The sequence below is a fragment of the Oxyura jamaicensis genome, chromosome 13 (genome assembly GCF_011077185.1).
Source record: "Oxyura jamaicensis isolate SHBP4307 breed ruddy duck chromosome 13, BPBGC_Ojam_1.0, whole genome shotgun sequence".
Classification (NCBI taxonomy): domain Eukaryota; kingdom Metazoa; phylum Chordata; class Aves; order Anseriformes; family Anatidae; genus Oxyura; species Oxyura jamaicensis.
In genome coordinates this window covers 8,219,170-8,228,572 of record NC_048905.1, presented here as the reverse complement: position 1 = coordinate 8,228,572, position 9,403 = coordinate 8,219,170, and the positions used below count along the sequence as shown (strand labels likewise).

Sequence of the window (9,403 nt, the reverse complement as noted above, 5' to 3'; positions counted from 1 at the left end):
TAGCCCTGCCCTGCTAGAAGTCCGTGCAGTGTATGCAGACTATTCCTCTTGGCAAGTCTCAGGTATCCTGCTGGGAGGTGGTGCATCTTATGTGTGTTAGGGCTCTGCATATTTTTTGCATAGGGTCCTTCATCTTGGTGACAGTCTGTTGTGCAGTGGCCTATTCTCCCAGTTTGATCTCCTGTCATCGTCACCCAGCCCAGCAGAAATATTCTCCTGCTCCCAAGGACACCTGGCCACAGCTTGCTCTTCCTGTCTTCCTGTCTGCAGAGAACACAGAGAGGCTGTGGTACTGTGATTGATTTAATTATTTCATTATTTAGTATTTTTTTATTATTTTAAGTATCTGTAGGGCTGAGAAATAAGTGACATTAAACAAGCACACCCAGCATCCCCATCCTCTGCAGCTGTTCCCAGGAAGAGCAGGAGATGATTTCTTTCCATCCTTGTCTCTGGCAGTTTCTCACCCACCATTCCCTGTCCTCTAGGAACTGTCCTGACTGCTTTGCTGGCTCGGTCCTGCCTGCTGCATCCTGTGGAAGTTTCCCCAGCTGACAGTGATCCTCTTTGCCTCCCATTTATGAACCCAGCACCCTGTCCTGTAGAGGCTGTGGGGACAGTGAGGGCTGTGGCACACTGGCTTGAAGCTTGGGCTTGAAGCTGCCACCCTCTGTGTTGTCACTCCAGAGGGTGACTGGCTGTGATGGTGATGGGGAGTTAAACAAGGGCCTTGGCCATGCACAAGGAAGAACAGCCTCAGTGGGACAGACCCTCTTCACACACAAACGCTTGCAGTGCTGCTAAGTGGGGTTTTGTGATAGTTGCTACTTTGCCATGTGTGCACACTTCCAATGCAAGACATCCAGATGCTCTGCCCTTCTCTTGCATCTCCACAGGCTACATGGTTTCCCTTGGGCTGTGGGGCCTTCCTTCCAATTTCTGCTGCCACCTCCCCATTGCTGTGGCCTGTGTCCCTTGGGGAATCTCCACATCCCAATGCCTGTTCACTCTGTACATCTAGATCTTCTCTTCCCCGTGTCCTCTGTTACTTGGTGCCTTTCTAATTGCCCTGCCTGTTCCTCCACACCATAGTGACTTGTGCTGTTTTCCTAGTGGACATAGGAATGAGGCAGCCATCACATAGATGGCATTGCAGAGAGAGTTGCTGGGGGGGGAAGACTGCTGTCAGGTCTGAGGGGGAGTTTATGCAGGGGCTTCTTTGGTATAAGGCAGGTGAAGTGAGTTGAAGAAGCCAGCATTGCAGAAGTGGTGAGGGCTGGCAGTAGTTACGTTATACATCCATCCTCCCCTGCCCTGAGAAGTCACAGTGTGGTGTTTTGAGCACTGTCAATATGGCTTTTCTCTTTCAGAACAGCTTTTTCAGGCTTCTTGCAAATTCAGACTGAGGTGACAGTGCTTTTGGGCCCTATATAGACTTCCTGTAACTGAAGGGGATAAAAATCTCATTTTTATTTTGCTGGTGTTTGTGGCTTCACTGAAGATGGGTTTAGCTGTGTGATGGGGTGCATGGAAGAGGGGACCACAGTGCCTGCAAAGGCTCCTGGCAAGCCTCTCTGATAAAGTCCAAGGATTAGTATATGCCATACAGGCATGTGCAGGGTCTGAGACATCACTCCTAGAGCACAGCGTCATGCAAGGTTAGGCCCTTACCTGTAGCTGATCGTTTGTCTAGCGAGAGCCAGCACCATGCCTGCCTGCCTGCATCTTGCCTTGCAAGTGAGCTGCTGCATGATCAGTGTCCCAGTGCCTGTACCCTCCTTTCTTCAAGAGTCAGCACTGGTCTGGGCTCTTGTATAGGTGGGGTCAGAGGGCAAACATTTTCCCAGGAAGGGAAGAGTCAATTGCATGCTTCAGGTGAGGGTTTGCAGGACAAAACCTAGAGCTGGTGAAAGGGACTGCTGAGACATGCAGGTAGTTAGGTGTATGTGTGTGCACCAGCCAGTCCTGAAAAAGGCTGTCAGACTTTGTTTCTCCACAGATTGCTATATTCCTGAGCCAGAAGATTTTGGTACTGCTGCAGGCTATTTGCTTACAATAATAGGAGAGACAGATAAACCATGAAACTGGAAAAGTTCTAGAAAAAAATGACCCCGTCTTCTTCAGGTATTCATTTTTTTTCTTGATTCGAAAACAAATGTGAAAGACTTATGCAGAGATGTTATGCTGTCTGCATCAGGGTGTGCAGAAGTGAGGTGATCCTAATCTCTTGGTACATGGTTTGCCTGTCCACCTGGGACACTGGATCTCCATCTGTGCTACTTGATAGTCTAGAATAAGAAGAAAGGCAATGGTTATGTTACCTTCAACTTCTTCTGATTTGTTTTCTTTGCACAGCTCAATCTGCTTTTATCCATGAAGCTGCAATATCCATTTTTGTTTCTAGCTTATGGTGACTAGACCTGGGGTTTAAAAACCTTCTGCTGTCCCTGGAATGAATGTGAAAGTCAGAATTCCTGGCTGACTTATAGCTGTTCTTTGCTACCTAGCTGCTTTTGGTTCCTGTACTTGCTTTTATCTGGTCAATTAGTGCCAGCTGCAGAGTGGACATGTGATGACCCTGCTCAGGTGACCAAGGCTGCCCAGTGCTTTTATGCTGAGGTCACTCTCAGTTCAGACTAGATTTGAGCTGAGGACTGGTGAAGCTCTTCAAATCCTGTTAGCAGCCTCTTGAGCTTGATGAGACCTGTCCTTGCAGAACAGTGGCTTCAGAGAGAACAGTAAGGTAGGTTTGGATTTACTGAAGATGTGTGAGAGAGAGTTTACAGATAGAAAAGAATGTTTCATTGGGTCCTGTGTAAAATCTTGTCCGTTAAGCCTAAAAATAAGTGTTGCTGTGAGTCGGGGCCGGACTGCTTAAATGTGCTCAGCTTGGCACTAGAGGGAGCAGGACGTGATTTTTCTCTAATTTTGTAAAAACGTGATGCAGTGACACAGCTGGTAGTAGTTTGGCAGGTGGGATATAGGAGAAATGCTGCAGTCTCTTCAGCTTCATAAACATAGATGTTTCTCTAGATGAAATCTCTCATCCAGCTCAGCCAGGAAAGTCTGGGAGGAGGGGGAGGTGCTAAGGACTTTTAAAAGTTCAGTTTGCTAAGTGGGAATTGTTTTCTTTTGGGTTTTGAAATTGCAGTTTTGAAAGGAGACAGGGCTCTGCCAAGGCACTGTATGCTCTGGTGGAGAGCAATGTTGGCTTTGCTGCTACTGCAAATTAACCAAGCTTGCTCTGTTTGTGAGGAGCCTGGTTTAACACGCATATAGATATGATGGAGATATTGAAGGCCTCTCTGTTAACCAGATTCTGGTGCCCTTTCCACTTACATTGCTGTACTGAGTAATGCTGAGTTGCATCTGTGTGCCATGCTGTGCTGCAATGGACACATTCAGAGGTATCCCTTCAGGCCTAGAATCTAAACACAAGATGAGGAACAAGGGAATAGAGACAATGCAAGGAAACAAAGAGACCATAATGGTATCCTGCCTTGTCATGAATTGGATAATTCCCCTATGACTAGTTGGTGGGCAGTGGATTACTCAGCAGGAGGAAAGGGGTCTGGAGTCAGTCCTGTGAACTTCGTTCCCTTGTTTCTAAAATGATGTTGTGAACATCTGGCTCACACATGGAGTGTGACACTTGGCTCACAGAGTCATATAAATGTTTTCAGATCCTTGAATGGCTGTTGCTGAAATGCGAAGGATCATCATTAATGAAATCTGCAATAACACTGACGGAGCATTTGTGTTTGCTGCAATTTGTAACTATGTCTAACACTTGTTAACGAATGCTATTGTGGGTTGCAGTGCGACAAAGGAACACTTGAGGATAAACATGACCAAGTGTTTGTTCCTGGTTTGTGCTACTATTTATCACTGCAGGTGTTGAAATATATCATGTTGTGCAGCAAGGCTTTAAATGGGTGAATAGGGTAAGAGGGGAGTCTCAGCTGCCACTACTTCCTTTGTGATTTTTCCATCTGCTCTGCTTACATAATGAATATGGGCAAATGCCATGATCAGTTGATTGAAGAAGATCTGCTGTGTTGGAGAGCTCAATATGACATCAGATAAATCCAGCGGGTGGGCTGGACATTGGCATTAGACAATGTGGCTTGCAGTAGTGAAGCTACACCCATAAAGAGACCTAGCTGCAGACATGAAGAAGAAGCAAACATTTATACATAGATTCATTGTATCATAGATACAATGGGGGTGGAAGGGACCTTAAAGATCATCTAGTTCCAATCACCCTGCCATGGGCAGGGGTGCCACCCAGTAGACCAGGTTGCCCAGGGCCTCATCCAACCTTGCCTTGAACACCTCCAGGGATGGGGCATTCACAGCTTCTCTGGGCAACCTGTTCCAGTGCCTCATCACCCTCTGAGTGAAGTATTTCTTCCTAGTATCAAACCTAAATCTCCCCTCTTTTAGTTTAGATAGGACAAGTACCCCTTGTCCTATCACTATATGACCTCATAAAAAGTCCTTTCCAGCTTTCTTGTAGGCCCCCTTTAAGTACTGGAAGACTGCAATGAGGTGTCCCTGAAGCCTTCTCCTCTCCAAGATGAACAACTCCAGCTCTGTCAGCCTCTCTTTATAGGAGAGGTGCTCCAGCCCCTTAATTATCTTTGTGGGCCTCCTCTGGACTCGTTCTAATACATCTATGTCCTTCTGGTTCTGGGGTTCCCAGAGCTGAACACAGTACTTCAGGTGGGGTCTCACAAGAACAGAGCAGAGGGGGAGAATCACCTCCCTTGCCCTGCTGGTCACGTTTCTTTTGATGCAGCCCAGGATACAGTTGGATTTCTGGGCTGCAAGTGCACATTGCCAGCTCATGTCAACCTTCTCATCAACAAAACCCCAGGTCCTTCTCCTCAGTGCTGCTCTCGATCTGTTCTCCACCCAGCCTGTATTTGTGCTTGGCATTGCCCCGGCCCAGATGCAATTGTACTTCATGGCCACATAAGCCAAAGTTGTAGGGATAGAACTGAGATTAATGAATCAAAGGCAAGAGGAGACATGCATGGATGATTAAGGATCTCCTAACTAAACTCAGACACACAAATGAGGCATACAAGCATTGGAAGCAGGGGCAGGTGGCCCAGGAGGACTATAGAATTGCTGTTTGATCTTGCAGGGGTAGGATTTGAAAAGGCAAGGCTGACCTGGAGTTGAATCTGCTAAGGATTGTGAAGGGTGACAAGAAAGGATTGTGCTAGTACATACACAGCAAAAGGAAGACTAGGGAAAATGTGGAAGAGCTTCTGAATGGTGCTGGGGACCTGTTGACAAGTGACATGGCAAAGGCTGAGGTACCCAGTGCCTTCATTGCTTCAGCCTTTACCAGTAAGACCATCTTACATCAATCCCAGATCACCAAGAACAGGGAAGAGTCTGGAGCAAGTTACGAAGTACCCTAGCAAACTAGATCCACAACTGCTAAGGAATGTGGAGCATCTTTCATATGAAGAGAGGCTGAGAGATCTGGGACTGTTCAGACACACCTTCAGTACTATGTTCAGTTTTGGGCCCCTCACTGCAAGAAGGACATTGAGGTGCTCAAGCGTGTCCAGAGAAGGGCAACAAAGCTGGTGAGGGGTCTGGAGAACAAGTCTTATGAGGAGCAGCTGAGGGAGCTGGGGTTGTTCAGCCTGGAGAAGAGAAGGCTCAGGGGCGACCTTATTGCACCCTACAGGTACCTTCAAGGAGGCTGTAGCGAGGTTGGTCTGTTGGGGGTTGGTCTATTCTCCCATGTGCCTGGTGACAGGATGAGAGGGAATGGGCTAAAGTTGCACCAGGGGAGGTTTAGTTTGGATATTGGGAAAAACGTCTTTACCAAAAGGGTTGTTAGGCATTGGAATGGGCTACCAAGGGAACTGGTTGAGTCACATCCCTGGAGATCTATAAAAAAACGTTTAGATGTAGAGCTTAGGGATATGGTTTAGTGGGGACTGTTAGTGTTAGGTCAGAGGTTGGACTAGGTGATCTTAGAGGTGTCTTCCAACCTAAATGATTCTGTGATTATGTGATTCAGCCTGGAGAAGTCTCAGGGGTATCTTATCCATGCATATAAATGCCTGATGAAGAATGAAGAAGAGCGAGCCTGGTTCTCTTCAGTAATGCCCAGTGCCAGGACAAGAGGCAGTGAGCACAAACTAAAACACAGGTTTCCCCTGAACATCAGGAAGCAGTTTTCTACTGTGGGAGTGATCAAAAGTGATCAAGCACTGGCAGAGTTTGCCCAGATAGGTTGTGGAATCTCCATTCTTGGAGATGGTCAAAAAACATCTAGGTGTGGTCCTGGGCAAGCAGATCTAGCTGACCCTTCTTGAGGAGAGGGGGTGGGCCAGATGATATCAAGAATTCCCTTCCAATCCCAATGATTCTGGGATTCTGGGATGGAGGAGATACAGATAGGTCTGAATCTGGAAAAGAAGTGGGGAGGTTGACTTTACGGAAAGGTTGATTATGGAAACAAAATCACTTTTAGCAACTGAACCTGGTACTGTGACAAAGCCTGTGCTAGTACAAGGTGGAAGACTGAAGTTACCATCCCATTCCCTTGTCTGTACCTGTGCATTCTATCGCAGGGTCCCCATGTGCAGGCTGTGTTCTACAATTCCTTCTCGATCCTTCTCTGGCCCTTCCCTGTTTGTTGGACTGACTGCCCTGCGGGGATCTCATGTGTTGCATTCACACTGACTCAATTGTTTCTTATTTATTTTCTGACTTAATCTCCCAAATTCTTGAGATTGGTTTGAATCCAAAGCCTGTCCCGTGGTATACTGGCAGCCTCTTCTGTGCTGGCATCATCTGTGTGATTAGTAAACTTCCTTTCTGTTATCTGTCAGTAAGCAAAAGGGCTAATTAGGGTGAACCAAGAAACCATTTCTGTGAATCCTCATTTGAAGTGTCTTTGTAAGACAGTAAGTATGACTATTCACTGAATGTGTTTTCTAGGTGTTCTCCCATCATATTGCCATTAGAAGCTCCCTTAGTTTATTCAGGAGTCTATCACTAAACAAACAGCAAAAGTCTTACTAATATCAAGAAGTGATAACTATTGCTTTTCCTTATCTATAAAGTCCTTTCCCCTGGCAGTCTAGGGAAGCTGAGCTGGTCTGAAGAGTTAGTTACTGTTAGTTACTGCAGCCTTCCTTTCTTGCCTCTAGTGCCTATGTTAATGAAAACTAAGTGAATGGGTCTGTAATTCCCCAGATTTTTTCTTCCATTTTGTAAAGCAGCACTTCATTTGCTCTCTTTGTGGCCTTCTAAGGCTACTTGGTTCCCTCTGGCAAACCAAGCAACCTGTATCCCTGCCCTGAGATAAGGCTTATCAAGCACGTCTCATTGGAAACCTTTCACATACAAAATAACTGCTTACTCTGCTCTTGCCTTATCTGAGGGTTAAATCTTGTCCTCTTGTAGTTGATAATAGTTGTGCTCCATCAGCTACTGCTTTTTTTTCCTCACCCTGGTCTTTGTGACCTTCAACATGTAACCAGGACAGCTGATAGTTTATTGGAACTCTGAGCAGTGGACATGCCATCTCTTTCTCACAACTTATGGGCTTAGAACCTTAGTTTCTTGCTGCAACTGTTCTTCCAAATCTAAGTGTCTTGGCTTTTCAGCTTTTTATTTGTGAGGTGGATGTTAACTCTTGCCTGTTGTAATCTAACCAAGTGTCATTTCCTCCTCCTGAACTTCACCAATATCTTATAATTCAGCTGCACTGGTTCTTTCATGTTCCTACTGCCTTTTCCTCTGCAGCAAGGGAGCTTGCTTAAGGCCTTCTTCTTGAACATACTGATATTGCTCTTTTATTATTTTATTTATTTTTTCTGTATTTCTGCCTTCCAAGTGGCATTCATACCAAAGTTCGTAGCTTACCTTTCAGAAATTGGCATTTCTGCTTTTCCTCTGGTGTCAGTCATCCTCATCCATGTTACTTCCTATGTTTGTGTTCTCCCCAGTCCTCCACGTTGAGTCACTCCTGAGAGTAAGCCTATCTGTCACTTACACTGTTCCTGTCATGGTAAATTGTTCTCAGTATGTTCCAGTTTGCCTTTGTGTCCCCCAAACTGCTTCTCTGCATTGCTGAGACTTTCTGTAGGTCTGATTTTTCCACTCTCCCTGGACCTTGCAGCCCATGTCCATGTCCCTGAAGTACACAAACAGTATAAATTGTCTTCCAGAACAGGCTGCTACTTTTCTGGGTTCACTTTGGGTTCCCCTAGCAAGTTTGTTGCACCTAGTAAATCATAATTCTGGTCATTTAGAAAGTCTTCCTGTTTATTTTAAGTTAGTATCTCCAGGGCATTGGGCAGACTTGTGCAAGGATCTTTTTGCTCCTCCTGGGGCTACTGTGACTCCTCTGTTAGCCTCTTCCTGGATAGTGTTGTCTGGACCTGTTGTACTTTTATTGCCCTTCTGCTATAATCGCCCCTGCAAAGTGAGCAGGCTGGTCTTTGGAAAGAAGGTTCTTCAAGTGTTTTATTATCTCTTATTATCACTTAAATGTGGAGTGCATAAATTTTTTCTCCTTCCTTGTTTAACCTGTGCTGTATAGTGGTTAGCTGTGTAATTGATACAAATCACAGAGCAAAACATGACTTTGCAAATGTTTATTATTGTGGTATTGCTACATCTTCTAGAAAAACAGCCAAACTCAACAAACTACTGTCCTTCCACTGTGTTGACCACATAACCTGCAGGATATGCGGGCTTTTCTTATGCATCTTTCTATTGCCCAAGAGGATGTTGACATACAAGTAACAATTACCCTGGCTGGTGTAGAAAGGCCGTGTTGGAACCTTTTAACCAAGATATCCTTCTAAAGCAAACTACAGGCCTTTTTTTTTTTTTTTAATTTCTTTTTTCTTTTTCTTGTTTTTTTTTTTTTTTTTTTTTTTTTTTCCCCTACACTGGCATTCTTGTTTTTCAGTTAATGTAGTGGATATCAGGCTGGAATGAAATGGTGGGGCAGCTCTGTGGGATTAGTAAAGATACTAGCTACTTTGCTTGTATTAGTGTATCAGAAAGGCTGTTTTATAGTATGTGGAATGGGTAGAGATAATCTTGTAATGAAGGACTGGACAAAATCCTTTTCTTCCTTGTCTGTGAAGTTTTCTTTGAAAGTTTTATGGTGGTTGGCTGGGACAGGCCAGGGTGGACTACAACAGGATATCCAGCCCTGCTAGGGCATCTAGCAGTTTACATCTTGGGTAGATTGAAATGGTCCCCACCACTGTTTCAGTTTCTATTATGCTACACTGCTTAGCATTGCAGGATGCTGCTATGTGTGTATCTTCTGTGCTAGCAACTGGTCTTGGAAGTCCAATCTCCATTAGTATAGCAGTGGACGAACAGGAGAAGGAGCTGACTGTCC

The 9,403-nt window shown here is 45.3% G+C and overlaps 1 protein-coding gene across 2 annotated transcripts in view; it reads left to right on the top strand.

The window, feature by feature from the left end:
- The first annotated feature begins 2,649 nt into the window (after positions 1–2,649).
- Positions 2,650–9,403, top strand: part of NRG2 (neuregulin 2) — a 133,013-nt gene continuing 126,259 nt past the window's right edge. For both annotated transcript variants that reach the window (XM_035338326.1, XM_035338325.1), the window contains exon 1: positions 2,650–2,743. The gene's annotated coding sequence lies outside the window, so the exon portion shown is untranslated. The remainder of the gene's footprint in view (positions 2,744–9,403) is intronic.